A 21404-nucleotide genomic window follows, 5' to 3' on the forward strand; every position below is an offset into this window, starting at 1 on the left:
AAAATAAAGGTATTCAACTACAACTAAAAAATGAATATTTTAAAAAAATGCATTTGATACCTTAATCTACAGAACATCACATTTAGCAACACAGTATTTGGCAGGGTATTAACTGTTTCCCTGGATGATGGTGGGGCTTACTGCTGCTTCCCAGTGTCACAAGAAAGAGTATAGTACTACATATCCCTAGCTTGGGAAAAGATCAAAATTTTAAGTATGGGCCAGGGATGGTGGCACACACCTGTAAACCCAGTACTTGGGAGGCTAAGACAGGAAGATTGCAAGTTTGAGGTCAGCATCAGCAACTTAGCAAGATCCTGTTTCAAAATAAAAAGGACTGGAGATGTAGCTCAGTGATAAAACACCCCTGGGTTCAATCCTCAGTACCAGCACCCACCCCCCAATGTAAATACAGTTTACTGAATGTACATCACTTTTGCACCATTGTAAAGTCAAAAAATCTTAAACCATTAGAAATTAGGGGCAGGCTATAGAGCGAGTGTGAGTGTTTGTGAATGTGTGACTTCCTGGAGTAAGTGAGGAGTGTGTGTCCGAGGCCTTCAAGTCCTCCCTGACTGAGGAGAGGGAAAAGCTGAGGGACAGGAAGTTGCACAGGGGAGCCCTTGGGTCCTCGAGAGGAAGCTGGCAGGGCAGGGGCTGGAGCTCAGTGGTGGAGCACTTGTCTAGTGCTGGCAAAGTCTGGGCTCAATCCCAGCACCAAGAAAAAAAAAAAAAAGAGGAGTCTGGGGCAGGCCAGGCATAGAGCTGAACCCAGGCCTCGGAGAGAAGGCCTGAGACGGTGGCCTGAAGCTGAAAGTCCTCTGGACTGGTACCCGCAGACCATGGGCCCAGGAAGCAACATTTTCACCCCTAGGTGAGGCTTCCCCTGGCCCAGACCACAGAGGTGTTAGGTAGACCCAGGAGGAGTAGTCACTAACTGCACAGCTGAACTTGGGCACAGCTGGATGAAAGGGTCCATGTCACAGGGCTGCTCCCTCTGCCCTGGGTGCCCACTGACTATTACTGCACCAAATGCTAGAGCTGCCTCTGCCCCTCTGAGAGTGCCGGGAAAGCCTGGAGAAGAGATGGTGGAGACAGAGGATTCTGGAGAGGATATGGGGATGGGAGGGGCAGTGGATATTTTCAGAGTGTTTTTTTGTTTGTTTGTTTATTTGTTTTAGTTGCAAATGGATACAATACCTTTATTTTATTTATTTATCTTTATGTGATGCTGAGGATCGAACCCAGGGCTTCACATGTGCTGGGCGAGCACTCTACCACTGAGCCACAACCCCAGCCCCAGAAGTGGTTTTTTGTGGCCTGTGCAAACCACAAGGCTGGGTGAGTCAAGTGTCTGCACCGCTGGCTGCTTCCTGTCCATTCTGCTAGTGCACCTGGCTCCTGATTACCTCACCTTGGCATCTTGGCCCATTGTGCCAGTCGCCATGGGATATATATATATATATATATATATATATATATATATATATATTTTTTTTTTTTTTTTGGTACGGAGGATTGAACTTAGGGGTGCTTTACCTCTAAGCTACAACCTCAGTCATTTTTATATTTTATTTTGAGACAGAGTCTCACTAAGTTTCTTAGGCTCTCACTAAGTTGCTAAGATTGGCCTCAAATTTGTAATCCTCCTTCCTAGGGGTGAAAATGTTGCTTCCTGGGCCCATGGTCTGTGGGTACCAGTCCAGAGGACTTTCAGCTTCAGGCCCATTTGGTACTCTTCCTGTGAGCCACCGTCTCAGGCCTTCTCTCCGAGGCCTGGGTTCAGCTCTATGCCTGGCCTGCCCCAGACTCCTCTTTTTTTTTTTTTTTTTTTTGGTGCTGGGATTGAGCCCAGACTTTGCCAGCACTAGACAAGTGCTCCACCACTGAGCTCCAGCCCCTGCCCTGCCAGCTTCCTCTCGAGGACCCAAGGGCTCCCCTGTGCAACTTCCTGTCCCTCAGCTTTTCCCTCTCCTCAGGCTAGTGATGTCCTAAGCTCTAGTACCCATGAATGTGACTTTATTTGGAAATAGGGTCTTTGCAGATGATCTAGTTAAATGAAGTCTTTACAGTGGCCCCAACCCAATGAGACTGGTATCCTAGTTATGGGGAGCAATGGGAACTTAAGAGGTAGATGTGTGTCCTGGGGGAGCACCTTGTGAAGATGAAGGCGAACGTCCGGAGCCTCCATCAGCAAGCCACGGAGCCCGGGAGACTGCACTTGAATCTCAGACTTCTACCTTCCAGAACTGTGAGACAGGGAATGTCTGTTGTTCTAAGCTCCCCAGTTTGGGAGACTTTGTATGGCAGCCCTAAGAAAGTACCAGGTGCTGGAGCACAGTGGTTCTGGGCTCCAGCGCTTAGCTCTGCTGCCCTGGGTGCGTCACTCAAATTCTAGGCGCCTCTGATTCTTAACATGTTCTAGTACAAGCCGCCCTCCCTGGCTGCTGTGAGGAGTCCGTGGGTTCAGCCGGGTGCCAGCACATACTAAGGGCTTAGGAAACTGGTTTCAAGAACACAGCTGCGTTCAGGGTCTCTGTCAAAATTCCTGATAACAAAATGACTCCCAGCCTGCACAAAGTTCAAACAGGAGATACCAGGAGAGGAAAATAGAGAGGGAAGTCACACTGGGGAGGGCCTGTGGTGCCAGGCACGCACTGCACTTTTCCAGAAGTCATTGAAATGCTGGCCTCCAAAAGGCTTCAGAGAAGATGAGGACCCAGCGAAGGATCTACTGATATGGATGAAGGGTGAGGGGACCAGTGTGATAGGGAGGCCAGGCAGGACCTCAAGGACAAAGGACACCCAGGCCCTGCTTGCCACGGTGCCTTCTCCCTGCGGAGCCTCTGGCCATGGCCGCCAGCTGGAGAGGCGCCCTGTGGGGGTTGTGCAGACCATAAACATCACAGCCAGTGGAGCTGGAGTCACCCAACCCACAATAATATGCCTTTCTGCCCTGGCGGAGAGAGAGGGCATTGTGTGTGCCGGCTGCATCCTGAGACCTGTAGCACAGTGGCCTCTCAGAAAGACCTGATTGTCTTGGGCAACCTCCATGGCCTGGGGTTGCTGCCCTGCACGTCACCACAACAAACTCAGAGCAGGCAAAGGGACAGCCCCTCTCTGGAGACAGGGCCCCTATGAGAGATTCCCACCTTACAGACCCCAAAGAGTCAGGGTAAGAGAATCAGCTGAGGTAGGAGTTCTAGGACAAACTGGGTAATTCAGAGCCCTGGAAGCATTTTTGTTTTGTTTTGTTTTGTGTTTTTGTTTGTTTGTTTTGCTTTTTTGCAGCTCTAGGGATTGAACCCAGGGCCTTGTGCATGCCAGGCATGCACTCTACCACTGAGCCACCCGCCCAGCTCTGTGGGAAAATCTTGAAGGCCATACACATGATAGAGCCTCACAAAACCCACCACCAGAACATGTGTCTGGAAGGTCTGGGATTAAGAGCAGGGCGTGGAGTTAGAAGATCTGAGTTCAAATCCCAACTGGGATAGTTACAGGCAGAGTGATTTAGTGCAACATTATAGATAAGGCAAAATTTCCCTCCACCCATAGATAGGGAGGTTAGTGAGGATTAAATGGATTGATGTCTGGTCCCCTGGTATTTCCAACTGAGATTAGAAAAGCAAAACCCTTAGTACAGAGTGGTACGACGGTACCTAGTCATATTCGGTACCTAGTAGTTGTTCAATAAAGTTAGCTTGTGCTCTGCATCCCTGATTTCGGTTTCAGAAGGCTAGTTGAGGGGCCTCTTCTCTTCAGAGGTATCCTTTCTCCAGCGGAGAACGTGGGTAGAATGACCTCAGGCAAATGGTCCTGCTCAGTTTCCTCCTGATGCTGGGCCCCAGCCAGCCGGTCTGTATCCTCTGAGTTGCCACTAGGAGCTGGCTGTCAATGGCAGACAAGGAGGACCTCATTTGCCTGCTCCTGCTTTGCCTCTCTATGAATTCACATCCTGTGTTCTGCCTGAGCTGTGGCCAGGCCCAGTTCTTGGGAGATAATCTTTCCTCTACCTCATGTCCAGGCGTCTGAAAGAGCCAACACCCTCACCCCAATCAGCAACCAAATGAGCTTCCAAAAGCTCTAGGCAGCCAGGACAGCCCTCCCCTGCCCACGGCTCAGGACCCTGCAGGAATGGGGAGGGAATGTGCCTCCTGGGCTCGCGCCCAGTTCTGAGTGAGGCTGGGGTGAGGCTTCTCCTTATCCCTCCCCCACAGACACACAGGGCTTTATAGTCAGATTATGCCATGGAAACTATGCGCACGGCCTGCCCCGTTCACATGGCCTCAGAAGAAAAAATAACAGAGCCTTCTCTCTCTGCCAAGACCCACAGTCCTAGCAGGCCTGAACTCCCAAAGCAGGCCTCCTGTGTGAAACAGGTCCCTCTAAAAATCTCAGGAGGACTTTGGGGGTGCCCTCAAATCAACCCCCCTCCCCCAGGCTGCAGTCGCCTGCCTCCCTCTCCTCTGAATCCTGGAGGGTTCTGCAGCCAGGAACATGTTTCCTTATAAGGCAGTTTTCTTCTGAGAACAAATCTCACTTCCCTCTCCACTATCTTGGTCTTGGGAGCCCCACTCTGATTCTCCAGCTGTGCTCCTCCCTGTGGGATAAAGTCAGCAGAGCTGACAGGACAGTTCCAGTAGAACCCCCCACCAACCACCTTTAGACCTCTCCTGCCCAATATGGTAGCCACTAGCTACAGTTGGCCATTTAAATTTATTTTATCTTATTTTATTTTTTGCTGAACTGGGGATTGAACCTAGGGGTGCTCTACCACTGAGCTATACCCCCAGTTCTTTTTATTTTTATTTTGAGATAGTGTCTCCCTAAGTTGTCCAGGCTGGCCTCACACTTGTGATCCTCCTGCCTTAGCCTCCAAGTTGCTGGGATTAGAGGTATTTGCTGTTGTACCTAACCCATTGAAATTTAAATGTTACTTAATTTTTTTTTGCAGTGCTGAGGATTAAATCCTTAATTAAAATTTGTTAGAACATTTTTTTTTAAATTCAGCATTGTTTTATTTTTTCTTTTATTGATGCATTATAGTTATACAGAATAGTTGGGTTTGTTAGGACATTACTTTTTTAAAAATATCTTTGTAGATGGACACAATATCTTTATTGTATTTATTTATCTTTATGTGCTGTTGAGGATCAAACCCAGGGCTTCATATGTACTAGGCAAGTGCTCTACAACTGAGCTACAACCTCAGCCCTTGATAGACCATTTCTAACAACCCAGAATGTCCTATTAGCACTACTCTGGACCAGGATTCAGAATTCCCTGGTCAAAAGGCCCCTAGTCCACTTGGGTCTTCTTTGAGTCTGACCCCCCCCCCAAGAGCAAACCCTCCCCCTAGTATGTACAACTCTAGCTCTGAAGTGACTGCAGTGGACAGAGTCGGACTTGTGAGTTAATTCTCCCTTATGGGCCTGTCAAGGTTCAGGACATGTGCCTGCCACATGCCATGGGGACCTCCAAGGACACTAACTACCTCAACTTCAAACCTAGCCTTCCAGATCATCATGAAAGAACACTTTTCAAAGGAAAGAGAACATATTTTATATAACTCTTAAACTTTTAAGCAATTTTATTGAGATCTAACTTACGTACCATCCAGTTCACACATTTTTGTGTAGGATTCCATGAGTTTGATTATGTGTCTGATTAGATGGTGTTTAGTATAGTCACAGAGTTGTGTGACCATCCTCATAGTCAATTCAAGAACATTGTCATCCCCTCAAGAACCCTCACATCCTCAGTTACTCCCAACTGTTAATGTTAGTATTTAAGTAGATGACAGGTGGCCTCCACAGGTCTCTGTGAAGGTAAGCCTGTCTCCGTCTTACCTCTGTGCTCAATTACATGATACCTGTGTGTGCCCACCCCACCTGTACTTGGCAAGCACTCCCTAAACAGAGAACTCTAGTTATCCTGGGTGGAATGAGGAGAGGTCTAGAAATCCCAGAGCCACGAGGATGTTGAACTTGGAGAAGCCTGGGGACAAGATGAATAGGATAACAGCTCAAATTGACCCGCACATAATATAGGGACTGGGGCATGGGGCCAAAGCTCCAGAAGCTGAACTTCTGTCTCTAGGAGGAGCGTGGTAATGGTGTGGCAGGGTGGAATGCTTCCAGAGCACAAGTACACAGGACCTGGGGACACATGTCAGGATGCCATGGTATGGCTAGGAAAGTGTGGGCCCAGATGAGTTCTGGAGTCTTGTCTGTCTAGGCCCCTGAGCCACAAACTGCCATAGACAGAAGGTATCTAAGAGACACAGAAGCAGGCACAGCAGACCTTTGGTACCTTTGTGTTCAACTTACCATCAGCAAGATTCTGCCTCCTTTTCTTTCAAAGTCAGGGTCTGGCCCCTGCCTGACCCACCTCCCTCCACCTGCTCCAGGGCTTGAGCCTATCAGAGACTCTGGGTCTGTCTGACCAGGAAGGTGACTAGGATTGGCATGTAGAATTGAGAGTCTAGCAGGTGAGCTGAGACTCATAAACCCTGGAGCTCACAGGTCCAAACAGGCCTCAGGGAGGTTTCGGGAGCCAGGCCCAGGCCACAGGGCTAAACCAAGCTCGTTGAGTCCAGCCAGGCGAGAGACCATGCCAGGCTGCACCTGGGCTGGGCTTTCACTCATTATTCCAGAGGTACCAAGCGTGGGTGGGGAAGGGTGAGGGATGGAGGAACAGGCTCCATTTATGTGTGTGTGTGTGTGGGGGGGGGGTGGACATGTGACTTCAGTGACCAAAAGAAAGGTGTTTACTATGCATCAGGCACAGTCCAAGATACTAGGGACCCATGAGGAATGGAGGTTGGGACTAGAGAAAATCAGTAAGGAATCCAAGGCCACACACCTTGCCAGGAGGAGACAGCCCCAGCTCCCCTGCTCCAGCCCAGTGGACAACAGTCCGAAGCAGGATCACGACCTCTGTTCTTACCAGGGTAGAACCTGAGGCTCTGAAAAGTTATGTGATTTGCCCGAAGTCGTGCCCTTAGCTACGCTGCCAAGGTTCAGCTGGGCCTGGGAGACCCCAAGGCCCACACTCTTTTGCTGCCCATCAATGAATGTCTGGGAGGGAATAAGGTGAGGATTTAGTTAGTCGGGACAGCTGCTTTTTAATTCACAAAGTGCAAATTTTGTTTTTAAAAAAACAATGAAATATGCCTGAGATGATGGGAGTATAATCAGGTTAGATAAATTGGCTGGGCCTCAAACAAATCAGTAGTGAATAAGTGAGGCCTTTATTTAAATTTATTCCAGAGCATTGTTATTATAACTTCAGGTGCCAGCTGCTCATGCTGACATTGTGTATGGCACTCCACCTGCACAGAGGAGAGTGACAAGGGTTTTACACAAAGCCCTTTGTGGGGTCGGCCCACTTTCCAATTCAAGAAGAAGTTATGCCAGGACCAGAGTCAAATTTCTGCCTCTAGGGTCTTCTCACTTACTCCTGCCCACAACTGGCTGACCTCCCTGGCTCCCTCTGACCTACCTGGCTCCCTCCCTCATGTCTAGCAGCCCCACAGAGCAGTGAAAGAACTCAGTTCCTGGAGTCACAGAGCCAGGTCTAGTTAGGTCACCAATTGCTGTATGAGGTTGACTGAATTACTTGGCTTTTCAGACACATCTGAAAAATACCAACTTGAACCCCAGTGACCTCCAAAGTCTCTTCCAGGTCCAGGGCTGGTGCTGATGGTTAGCCATTCATTGGGCTGGCTTGGGCCAAGCACTATGCTACATGCTGGTGAAACGGAGGTTGCTACTGCCTGTGGCTAGCTCCAAGATCACTGCCTAGTGCTGCCATACAGTTCTGAATGGCAAGTGACAGAGATCTTGCTGGAGGCATCAGAAAGGCTTCAAGGAGAAGGAAATCTCAGAACTGCATGTTGAGTGATAAGAGGATGAGGAGGAAGGGACATGGGGACCAGAGGGAACAGCCTTCAGAAAGGCTCTGCCAGCAGCCTGTGTGGCTGGAGCAGAGACTGTGGGCAGAAGAGAAGGAGATGGGTCTCCAGAGGTAGACAGAGATCAGGCCACACAGGCAACGGGACCTGCAGAAAGATTTTAAGCATCATAATAATGTAGTCTGATTTGGGTTTGAGAACATCACACCATTGGCAAGAAACAAGAGGAGCAGGAAGCAAGTCTGAGGGAGAAAGACCGATCAGAAAATCATCCCAGCATCCCAGTGAGAGACCTCAAGGGCCTTGCCAGGTGTAGTGGGGCACACCTGTAAGCCCAGCCACCCAGGAGGCTGAGGCAGGAGGATGGCAAGCTCAAGGCCAGCCTCGGCAACATAGCAAGGCCCTAAGCAACTTAGTGAGACCCTGTCTCAAAATAAAATAATAATGATAATTTTTTAAAAGGGCTGGGAATGTGGCTCAGTGGGTAAGCACTGTTGGGTTCAATCCCTGGTACGAAAGAAGTGGTGGTGGTGGTGAGGGGGAGACAAGGAGAGAGAGAGAAGGAAAGAAAGCAAGCAAGGAAGGAAGGAAATCATCTCAACAGCCCAGTGAGAAATCCTGAGGGCCCTGCCAGGAGTAGTAATGCACGAAATCCTATAATCCCAGTAAGCCAGGAGGCTAAGGTAGGAGGATGGCAAAGTGGAGACCAGCTCAGCAATTTAATGAGACCCTGTCTCAAAATAAAAACTAAAAGGGCTGGGGACGTAGCTCTATGCTAAACTGCCTCTGGGTTTAATTCCCAGGACAAAAAGAAAGAAAGAAATCTTGAAGGCCTTAACTAAGGTAATAGTAACAGGGAGGGAAGGAGAGCAAAGAGAGGACTTCTTGTTTAAGGAGGAAGAATGAGCAGTGGCAGATGGGATGTAGAAGGTAAAACAAGACAAGGGGTCACATTTGAATTGGGTAGGTCTGAAGCAGGAGGAACAGGCTTGTGGGGGAAAAGCGTGTGTGGTGCACCTGAGTGGATGAGAATCCCACTAGTGTAGAAAACATGCATTACTTTAAAGGCTGTCCCATGGCCGGCTACCCACCTATCCCAAAGAATTCGAGTCAGCATCCTGTGCCAGACATGCACCCCATGTTCAGAGCAGCACAATTCACAACAGCCAAGTTGTGGAGTCAGCCTAGGTGATAGATAAATAGATAAAGAAAAATGTGAATGTTCACAATGGAGTTGTATTCAGTCATAAAGAAAAATGAAATTATGGCATTTGCAGGAAAAGGGATGAAACTAGAGGCCATCATGTTAAGTGAAATAAGCCAAACTCAGAAGGTCAAGGGTCATATGTTTTCTCTCATATGTGGAAGCTAGAGAGTAAAAGGGGAAAAAAATGGTGATGGTGGTCAGGAGGGAATCTCATGAAAATCAGTAGAGTACAGGAAAGTAAATGGGGGAGGGAGAATGGAGGAGAGGGAAAGGGGATATACTGGGGAATGAGATAGACCAAACTATATTGTTATACTGTGCACATGTGCAAATATGTAACAACAAATTACACCATTATGTACAACTATAATGCACCAATAAAAATATGGACAAAATAAATAAAGGCAGTCCCCTTACCAGGCCAGCTAAAGTCCTCCCGTGGGAATGACTGCCTTAATTCCCCAAACCCTGTAGTGATGAGGTTCTGTTCTTAAGCCATTCACAAAGGAGGGAGAAAGGGGGACGATGTGATGTGAAGGCAGTGTCTGGAAGACAAAGAGGATGTACAGATCCTCTGGGCCTGAGGGTGGTCAGAAGCCAGTGCTCTCGCCCATGTCAAACCTTGGCATGGCTGACAGCATGCCACAGACAAAAGTGATTTGTGCCCCACTCCTCCCTTGGAGCCCAGGACAGCTCTTTTGCAGTGGGTCCCTCTGTCCACCTGGAGTGGCTGCACTAAGTGAGGCCACTGCATGGTATGTTTAATCTGGGAGAGAGACCTTAGATGTCCCCCTCTCCTCCATACATACCCTGCCCACCTCCAATTCCCCTCAGCTTGAGTGTGGTCCAGGAGAAACCCAGAAATTCTTTTTTTTTTTAATTTTTTTTAAATATTTATTTTTTAGTTTTTGGCGGATACAACATCTTTGTATGTGGTGCTGAGGATCGAACCCGGGCCACATGCATGCCAGGTGAGCGCGCTACCGCTTGAGCCACATCCCCAGCCCCCGAGAAATTCTTAGGAGTCACTAGGAAGGCAGAGGTTGCAAGTTGAGAGGCTGGGGACCTGCCATGGGCATAAGCCAATAGGGAAATGGAAAGCGAGAGACCTCAGACAGGTTCAGGTTTGTATCTCCAGAACCAGCAGAGCTGAGATAGGACCCCAGCTGTGGATGCCAGCAGACCAGGTGGGAGAAGAACATCTCCACGGGTGCCACCGAGACCCAGAGTACAGCACAGGGTCCAGCATCCAGACCTGCCATCCTTGCCCACTGTCCAGAGTTCTATATAGGGCGGGGACGAGGGAGGGGCAGAGGAAAGGTCACAGTCCAGGCAGGGATTTAACTGAATATTTGTCCACAACAGGCTAAACTCACTTAAACTAACAGACAGTGGAAGAGACTGCTTTTCCTTAATTATTGGGTTTAAACTCCACCACTTAATATTAATGTAAATAAGAATGTCTGGGATTGGGGTTGTGGCTCAGCGGTGGAGCGCTTGCCTAGCACACGTGAGACCCTGGGTTTGATCTTCAGCACCACCTACAAATAAAATAAAATAAAATAAATGTATAGAAATATATTGAAAAAAAAGAATGTACCTCCCTTCTAGGGAATAAAGGTGCTACCTTCCTCTTCTTCTAAACAGCTGAATTGTGGAAGGTAATGTTTGACAACTTCTGCAAATTCACTTTTTTGGGGAGGGGGATATTGGAGATTGAACTCAGGGGCACTTGACCATTGAGCCACATCCCCAGTCCTATTTTGTATTTTATTTAGAAACAGGGTCTCACTGAGTTATTTGGTGCCTCACTTTTGCTGAGGCTGGCTTTGAACTTGAGATCCTCCTGCCTCGTCCTCTGGAGCCATTGGGATTACAGGTATGTGTCACGGTGCCTGGCCTGCAAATTCACTTTTAAGTCAAGTTTATGAGTTATAATGTGCATATGAGTAAAATTAACCCTTTTAAACTGTCATTCCCATTTTTTTGACAAATGTGTGCAGTTGTGTAACCATCACATGATTAAAATATAGAATGGTTCCATCATTGCAAAAGGTCCCTTGGACCCCCTGGAAGTTGAACACTCCCTCCTGCTCCAGCCTCTGAAGACTGGAGATCTGATTTCTGTCTCGGTTATTTTATCTTTTCCAGAATGTTATATAAATGGAATCAGAGTACATAACCCTTTATGCTAAACATTCAAACATATTTCCCTAACTGCCTCAGCTTCCTGACTTTCCACTCTGCCTTCTCTGCAAATTGCTTTATATGGAAAGTCCAGGATCAGCTTTCACAGTCTCCCTCAATCCTACTGCCCAGACCTTTGTGCAGCAACTGTCCCCATGGTCACCCTACATAGGGATACTTATTCTAATCCTGTTGTTCTCTATAGCATTTGCTTTTCTTTTAAAGCTGTTTCTTTTCACCTCTCGGAACACAAAGCCCTCTCTTGGGGTCCCTCCCCACACATACTCCCCTTGTCCCCTCCTCACCTGCCCCAGCAGCTAGGCATCTGGGGAATCCATGCACACTGGCCTGGCCTCTTCTGAGCTTCAAGCATCCCTCCTCCTCTACACAGGCCTCCCCCTCCCCTCCTTCTCCGCCACTGTCCTGTTATCCTGGTTTCTAGCCATCTTGTAATCTGATTTGCCACAGATCTACTCTGCTGCTGCCCAGCTCCCTCCAGCATCGTTTGTTTATTTGGTTTGAGGTTTGTTGATGGTTGGGGTTTTTCTCTCTCAGTGAGGAAGAAGCAAGAAATACCAACACTGCAATTTCCTTCACGACAGATTCAGCATCTTCAGGGCAAAGACCATGTCTTTGCTTGTCCTGTTGTGTGTTGCCTTCACTGTGGTGAAGAAGTAAGGAGGTGAAGAGGTGAGACTGGGCGGAGGGGCAGGGCTTAATTTGTCTCAGGAGAACTTAAAAAATCTCTCTCTTCCCACTTGTGCCGACATCTGCAAGCTGATGGCACCTCAGAGGAGCTGCACATCCCCTTCCCCATCCACTATGAGTCTGTCAAAGGGTCATATCCAGGGAATGCAAGGTCTCAAGCAGAAGGGGAACTTGGCGTGGGAAAGGTGGTGGAAGTACACAGGCAGGAGAGTAGGAGATGGTAGAGAATATGGCTGTGGTTTACTGACTCCTTCCCATATGGAGGCTCTGTCCTTTAGACATCTGGACAGAAGGAGCTCAGGCTGTAGTCAGACTTTTTCTTTCTTTTGGTACCAAGAATTGGACTCAGGGGCACTTAACCACTAAGACACATTCTCAGCCTGTTTTTTGTATTTTACTTAGAAACAGGGTCTCACTGAGTTGCTGAGAGCCTCGCTAAGTTGAGGAGGCTGGCTTTGAATTCATGATCCTCCTGTCTTAGCCTCCTGAACCACTGGGATTACAGGCATGTGCCACTGCACAAGGCTGTAGTTAGGCTTTTTCAAGAATCAGGGATTGTCAACGGTCTTTGGCTTTATCACTGATCCATGGGAAAGAAGGGGTGGGAGGCAATGTTCAAATTCATTCGATTTTCTTCAAAGCCATGTGATTTGGAATTCAGCTCCAAACTCCTTCCCTGCCTATAGCTGAGGCCTTGAGCAAGTTACCTAATCTCCCAACACTTCAATTTCTCTATCCATAGAATGACAGGGTTATAGGAACTAACCCACTGGGTTGTGGTCCAGAGGAAACCAGAGAACTCATATGAAGCACTTGGCGTGCAAGACGGCTCCACAAGTGTAGCTACTGCCATCACCATTATTCTTGTTATTTCCACTTAGGGATGAAGGGTCTTGGAATCTCAGGGGGGTAAAAAAACCACAATTTACTGACATCCTCAGTCAAATCAAACCCAGCTTCTCCAGTGTCGCAGTAAAGGGACATCCCCATTGGAATGATGAAGGGTGCAGTTCTTCTTACACATGGTGGCACCAGTGAAATTAGGGAGCTATTGCTAGAGGAAGGAGAAACTTGGGGGAGAAAACAGCAATCCATGGGAGAAGTCTCCTACCAGCTGGAGCCAATGTTGGAGGATATGGGTTTGGTTTTAATAAGGAAGCCGTCAAGTTTCCTTCTGTCCACCGTGGCTTCTGTGTTCTGTGTGTCCCTGGATATGAAATGTCATTCTAGGAGGGAGCTCAGAAAAGAGTAGGCTTGTCCTGGGGTATAGCTCAGTTGGTAGAGTGCTTGCCTTGCAGACTTAAAACCCTGGGTTCGGGCTGGGGATGTGGCTCAAGCGGTAGCGCGCTCGCCTGGCATGTGTGCGGCCCAGGTTCGATCCTCAGCACCACATACCAACAAAGATGTTGTGTGCGCCGAGAACTAAAAAATAAATATTAAAAATTCTCTCTCTCTCCTCTCTCACTCTCTCTTAAAAAAAAAAAATTAAAAAAAAAAAAAAAACCCTGGGTTCAATCCCCAGCATCAAAAAAAAAAAAAAAAAAAAAGTGGCTGAATGCCTCTTTAAGGCGTTTTAACTAATTACTGGAGAAAGGAAGACCCCACCTTCTCAACAAGCTTAATAATCATATACCTTTAGAGTATAGTTGAGGTATTCAGCAGTATAGTTGAGGTATTCATAACAGCCAACATTGTTGTTGTTGAGTATTTTTAGTTGTAGATGAACACAATACCTTTATTTTGTTTATTTAGTTTTTTTTTTTTTTTAATGTGGTCCTGGGGATCGAACCCAATGCCTCACGTGTGCTAGACAAGCACTCTATCACTGAGTCACAATCCCAGCCCCCAGCCAATGTTTTTTAAACACTTGCAATATTAGGCTCACAACAATTTTGTTAACTGGTATTATTATTATTATTATTCTCATTATATAGAACAAGAAACCAAGGCTTGATGAGTTTAAATAGCCTGCTAAGTTCACAACGACTAAAAGCGTTCTTCAAATGCTTGTTTGACTCTGGATTTTAATTTATTTTCTGATTTCAGAGCCTGAGTTCCTACCAGTGTTTTGTCTCATAGAGGATTCTAGATCATATTTCAACTTAGTGAGAAAAGCATGTGTAATATCTGCTCCCTTTCTGGCTGCCTCTGGGTATTTTGTATTCTTATAAAAGTCTGGGAAACTCACAAGGATCTGGGAAACTCATTCTTCATCCCAGAAGAATGCACAAGTAGCTCGTTCCTGCCCCCTAGAGGACACAACTGCAGCACTGAGGATAAACACAGGAAAGGCCAAAACCCAAACCTGGAAAGACCACCTTTTGTTTGTAAAAGGAAGTCGATAACAGGTTGGAGTTATCTGGACCAAGAACAACAGCAGCAAATCAGGGCAGGATCACTAGTCAACTGGAGCCCTCTTTTTTTTTTTTTCTTGGTACTGGGAATTGAACCCAGGGGCCCTTGACCACTGAGCCACATCCCCAGCCCTTTTTTTGTATTTTATTTAGAGACAGGGTCTCTCTGAGTTCCTTAGGACCTTGCTATGTTGCTGAGGCTGGCTTTGAACTCGTGATCCTCCTGCCTCAGCCTCCTGAGCCACTGGAATACAGGTGTATGCCACTGAGCCCGGTTGGAGCCCTCATTTTTAATATGGGCCCAGATGCTTCTTACTAGGGCAAGTTTGGGAAAGAGATCTGTATGGTTCATTTATCTTACAAGGGTTTCAAGAAAACTCCCAATCATAGCCCACCCGGAGGGAGTCAAGTCCAGGTCCCTGTTCCAAAGGAGCTTGCTCAATTACATCATCTCTCAGAGCCTTGGCTTGCTAATTGAGAAAATGCCCATTTTATAAATAGTGTGGGAGTCAGAACACCCACACTGTGCTTGCAGACAGGGTGTGTTTTACTCATTCTCCTGGACCTCAGTCTCCTTGTCTGTAACATCAGAAAGTGAATACTCATCAAGCTGCCTTCCTGCTCGGATTCCAAGGTTACTTCCTGTGAAGCTTCCCAGGGACTTCCTAAGTCCCTGTGGAGAAGCTACAGGGAAACCCTGTTGGGATGATCTGCTCAGGAGGCTGATCTCTGTAACTGTGCAGATCTGTCTCTTGCCAGAGAGCTCATGGCAATCCAGAGAAGCTGGAATTTCTGGAGCAGCTGGTCTCCTGCTCCTGAGGTTCAGGGCTGTCCGCGTTCCCGTCATGGGCATTCATGGCTGCACTGTAGGAGCCTTCTTTTTGCTGCTGTGTGGAACATAAGGGGGATTTTCTAATCACAACAGCCCTGGGGCAAGTCAAGTTGATCAGAAAATGAAATTTCTCTGAAACCCAGAAATAAGTTTCTGAGATCCTGGACTCTGGCATCAGATGGGCCAGATTCAAAGTCCTCACTCTGCTACTTGATAGATGTGCAGTTTGAGATAAATTACCCATCCGAACTTGGTTTTCACATTTGCAGAATGGGCATAAGAACAGTGTGTATCTCATTGGGTCATGAAGAAGATTAAACAAAATGGTACCCTTTATGATAAGTGCTTAGACTGATAACCTGGTACATGATAGGTGTTCCGGAATATTCTCTATTATTAATATTACTAACACTCGGGCTGGGGATGTGGCTCAAGCGGTAGTGCGCTCGCCTGGCATGCGTGCGGCCCGGGTTCGATCCTCAGCACCACATACCAACAAAGATGTTGTGTCCGCCGAGAACTTAAAAAAAAAAAAAAATATTACTAACACTCATTTGATTTCGAGAGACTGCCACAACTAGGAAGTGGAAAAGCCCATTCAAAATCTGAGCCTCACGTGGAAAATTAACATCTAAACCACTTCTTCAGGGTCCCACCAGGGTTTGAACTGCACACTGCACATTTCTTTTTTTGATTCTCATCTAGTCTCAACCATGGCCCATGGAGCACTGATGAGTTTCCTTCGCTTCTTATATAAACATCCAAAACCTACAATAAAATAAATCAAAACTCAAACCTGATTATTCACCACCTTCCCCATCCACACATGTTTAAAATTATGTACTTGGCCTGGAAATCAAGGGCTTTTTTGTTGTTGTTGTTGTTGACCTAACATCCTCAGAAGTCAGTTTCAAGGCAAAAGGGGTGAGAGCCTCCCTCTCTGACTTCCTGTCTTGAAGTTAAGAAAAGTGTCAATTCTGGACAAAAGCCAGTAAGAGAGCTGGCAGCCCTCACGGGATCACAGATGAATCTCAGCCACGCAGGGTGCCAATGTCATGGCCTGCAGAGGTGAGCTTTTCTTCAGAACCTGAGCTTCAGAAAATTCCAGAAAGGCTTAGGGTTCATCCAGAGCCCCCTGAGTTGGAATCTTTCCAGATATAATTAATATAATGTAAAATTCACCATTTTAAGTTTCATGATTCTTTTTTTCCCCTTAGTATATTTACAATATTGTGCAACCATTGCTACACTCAATTTCTTAAGCATTTCCATCTTCACAATAAATAACTCCAAAGCCATTAGTAGTCACTCTCAGTCACCTCTGATCTCTGGCAACCATTAATTTACTTTCTATCTTTATGGATTTGCCCATTTTGGACGTTTCATGTAAATGGATTCACACAACACATGACCTCTCGCACCTGGTTTATTTCACCTAACCTGACATTTTCGAAGTTCGTTCGAATCTCAGCATGATGTCAGTACTGCATTCTGTCTTATGGTTGGATAGTGTTTCCCCATCTGCATATGCCACATTTTATTTATTTATGCATGAGTTGTTGGACATTTGGGTGGTTTCCACTTTCTCACTATGCTGAGAGATGCTGATATGAACACTTGCGCGTGAGATTTTGAGTGGACATATGTTTTCAATTCTCTTGGGTATATGCTAAAAATTGGAACAGCCAGGTCATATGGTAATTCTATGTTTAACTTTCTGAGGAATTACCAAGCTGTTTTCCCAGTCAAAACATATTAATAAAGTCCGTCCCCCCCCCCCCCCAGCCTCCAACCCCTAGCCCCAAGCTGTTGTTCTAGAAGCCAACAGCACAATGGCAGACCTGGTTGCCTTCCCTGGTGGAACTTGAGGTTCAGCAGAAGGAGGCATTAAATAGATAATTATGGAAGGAGATATTTACATACTTGTACAAGTGCAGGGGAGGGGAAGTATGGGCTGCTATGAGACTATCGTGCAAGGAGACCTACCTACCCTGATGGTGTGGATGAGGTCACGAGACAAGAGCAAAGATGTTCTAGAAACATCAAATCCAGGACTGTGATATTGAAACAAGCAAAAACACTTCCAACAAAATGAAAATGAAGTACTTGTAATTCAGTGGATTTGTAAATGTTCCCACCATTTGGTGGCAGAGAAACTCCATACATTGTGAGTTGTCTTTGAAATAATTTATTGGAGTACTTAAGCATGGATTTGTGAGTAGGCAACAGGTCATAAAGCTTGGGGATCATAATTGTGGGGAGATGCTGAAGATGGAATCCTCATGCCTGTGCTCAACATTGAGCTGCATCTCTAGCCCAAGGATGATAATCTCAATGACTCTCTTTGGGTCATTCAGACTCTCTTTGAGGAATTGAAACTCTCATGCTGACTTGTTCCTTCTGAGAGGGACCCAGGGCCACACCCCTTTAAGACAAAGGAGAATTGACTCCTTCTCTTGCCCACCTGCCTTTCCAACCCAGACCTCCACAGTCCTCCCTTCCCTGCAGCTGCTCCTAACAAAAAAAATACTCACCATCATAAAATGAATGCCTTATTGTTTAAAGCAGCAGTTAATTGTTGGAGCTTTCCCAGGAAGGAGAGAAGCTCTGAAAATGCTAGCTATTAATTACCAGTGATGTGAAAGTTTAATTTGGCATCAGGAGGTTAAAGTTGTCCTTTTGTCATGGGGCAAAATCTGTGAAGTTTCATTCCTGTTGAATTAATCTACCTTGATCAAAGTACTGTGCTCGGTACTGTGAGGAGGTACAAAGAAACATAAAAGCCTCCATTTTCATCCATCCCTGACCTCAAGAAAACATCTAGAGTGCTGGGGATGCAACTCAGGGGTAGAGGGCTTACCTAGTATGGTTTGATTCTCAGTTCAGGAAAAAAAAAAATCTAGAGAGGGAGAAGAATCTCATACAAGGGTAGCTGCGACACATGATTCATGCAGGGCATGAGGGTCTAATAAATGATCTAGCAGGGAGAACAGGATTCCTTGGGCTGGGATGGGCCTGAGGAAGGACAGGCTGTGGAAAGGCTACCAACAGGATGAACAGTTTTCTAGACTGGGCAGATGACAGGTGCAAAGGTCCAGGGGCAGGATTGAAAAGATGTGTTAGGTCTGATGGACAGGATCCTGAATGTTTTGTTAAAAAAAAAAAAATACCTTGAAGCTTCTTTTATCAAATAGTCCTAGTAAGACTATTGTCTTTAACCCAGGACAGGTCCAGCTATAGGACTGCAATGATAAAATGGAAACTCTGTATGGCCCTCTAGTTCCTTTCTGCTGTGCTTTGCCCTTGGTATGGGAAACATCCTACAAGCTGAGGGTCCTGTGATGTGGGTGTAGAAAAGGCTCTGCTTGGACTGATCCTGGATGGTACAGGACTCCTGGAGGAGCATATTGAGGCTTCAGCTGAGGCTCTGGGATGGGTAGGACCCCTGCCCCACCATACAGAGCGATTCCCACCTACCAGATGCAACGTGGGACTTGTTGCTTTCCATCCACCTCTCCAGACCTCCTCTAGTTTCTCTTGAGGAATTCTTGGAATATCTCTATTTCTCAGTAGGGGATGTTATGGTTTGGACATAAGGTGCCCCTCAAAAACCTCTGAGTTCATGCAGGAATATTCAGAGGTAAATGATTAGATTATGACAGCTGCAGCCTAACCAGTCCATCCTAATTCGAATGGACTAACTGGGTGGTAACTGTAGACAGGCGGGGCATAGCTGAAGGAGGTGGGTCAGGGGGCCCTGGCAGGATGCCTCTTCCCTTAGGATCCTTGCTCTCTCCTTCTGTCTGCTTCCTGACCCGTCCATGAGCTAGGCAGCTTTCTTCCACTGGCCATTCCCCCACGATGTTGGACCTAGAGGGATAGAATCAGCCAGCCATGGACTGAGACTTCTGAAGTTGTGAGCCCCAAATAAACTTTTCCTTCTCTAGGTTCGTGTCAGGTATCTTGGTCACAGTGAAGAAAAGCTAACTAAAGCAGGTGCTGCTCCAGCGGGTATTTTAGAAATTTATGGAGACTTTTTTTTTTTCAGTTGGCTCAATGATAGGGAGGGCACTATTGGCTTTTGGTGAAAAGAGATCAGGCAGGGCAACCAGAAGTCCTTCTGCAATGTGCAGAAAAGTTCTGCAAGAATTGTCCTGTATTCCATAGGACATTTACATATCTAATCATATGTCTTTGAGCTTTGAAATCTAACTCCACTGCATACCTAAATGCAATTTGGTTTTTGCCTAGGTTTAGATGCTTCAATTTTATCCCCAGAAACAATGATCATGTAAACAGAGGGAACATGCATTTTGTCTTGTAGAGAATTTTACGGTATTCACCATTCTGGGAAAATCATACCATCCACAGAAATCCCACTTGAGTTTTTGGATTTCCAACAAAATACTCGTGTATCATCAGTCTATATGTATAGAACTTACATTCAAAGTAATTCCCCCCCCCCTTTTTGTGGTTCTGAGGATTGAAGCCAGGGGCACTCTATCAGTGAGCTACAACCACACCCTCCTTTTAAAAAATATTTTCTTATTTTTAATATTTTTATTAGTACACTATAGTTATATGTAATAGTGGGGTTCATTTTGCCATACTCCTACATGCATGGAACATAATTTGCTCCATTTCAGCCTCCAGTACTCCTTCTTTCCCCTCTCTTCTCTCTTCCCCTGTTCCCCCTTCTCTAATGGTTTTTCTTTTATTGATTTATTTTTTTAATCGGTGATTTACAGATATGCATAAGGGTGGAATTCACTGTGGTATATTTGTTTACGTACATAACATAATTTGATCACTTTCATTGTGTAGCTCCTCCCTTTTCCTTGTCCCTTCTTCATTCCCCTCAATCCCCTTCCTCCTCCTACTGACCTCCCTTCTATTTACATGGCCCCCCTTCCCCCTTATTTTACTGTAGCTTCCTCATAGGAGAGAAAACATGTGGCCCTTGATTTTCTGGGTCTGGCCTATTTCACTTAGCATGATGTTCTCCAGTTCCATCCATTTAGCAGCAAATGCCATAATTTCATTCTTACGTGTGGCTGAGTAAAACTCCATTGTGTATCTCTACCGACATTTTCTTTATCCATTCAGCTGTCAACAGCACCTGGGCGGGTTCCATAATTTGGCTATTGTGAATTGTGCTGCTATAAACATTGATATGCCTGTACCACTAGAGTCTGCTGATTTTACTTCTTTTAGATAAATATCAAGGAGTGGGATAGCTGGGTCATATGGTAGTTCTATTCATGGTGTTTTGAGGAATCTCCACACTGCTTTCCAAAGTGGTTGTACTAATTTGAAGTCCCACCAAAAATTTATAACTTACCTTTTCCCCCACATCATCACCAGCATTTATTATTATTTGTATTCTTTTTTTAGAGAGAGAGAGAGAGAGAGAGAGAGAGAGAGAATTTTAATATTTATTTTTTAGTTTTCAGCGGACACAACATCTTTGTATGTGGTGCTGAGGATTGAACCCTGGCAGCACACATGCCAAGCAAGCGTGCTACCGCTTGAGCCACATCCTCAGCCCCATTTATTTGTATTATCGATGATTGCTATTCTAACTGGAGTGAGATGAGATCTCAAGGTAGTTTTGATGTGCATTTCCCTGATTGCTAGAGATGTTGAACATTTTTGCATATATTTGTTTTTTTGTTTTCATAGTACTTTGATAAATGAATTTGTGGGTTTTTTTGAGAAATATCTGTTTAGTTATTTTGCACATTTATTGATTTTTTTTTAATGTTAAGTTTTTCTGAGTTCTTTATATATTCTGGATCTTAATCTGCTGTGGAAGGAGTATCCTGCAAAGATTTTTTTTCCTATTCTGTTGGCTCTTTCTTCACTCTTGTTTCCTTTCCTGGACAGAAGCTTGTGAATTCAGTGACTTCCCCCTCATTGATTCTTGGTTTATTTCTTGAGCTTTAGGGGTCTTATTAAGGAAGTGGGTGCCTGTGCCAGTGTGTTGAAGTGCTGAATCTATGTTTTTCTCTAACAGTTGCAAAGTTTCTGGTCTGATTCCTAGGTCTTTGATATACTTTGAGTAGACTTTTGTGTAGGGTGAAAGACAGAGATGGAGTTTCATTCTTCTAGATATGGATATACAGTTTTCCCAGCACCATTTGTTTTAAAAGGCTTTCTTTTCTCCAAGGTATGTTTTTGGCACCTTTGTTGAATATC

The sequence above is a fragment of the Urocitellus parryii genome, chromosome 6 (genome assembly GCF_045843805.1).
Source record: "Urocitellus parryii isolate mUroPar1 chromosome 6, mUroPar1.hap1, whole genome shotgun sequence".
In the NCBI taxonomy this organism is placed as follows: domain Eukaryota; kingdom Metazoa; phylum Chordata; class Mammalia; order Rodentia; family Sciuridae; genus Urocitellus; species Urocitellus parryii.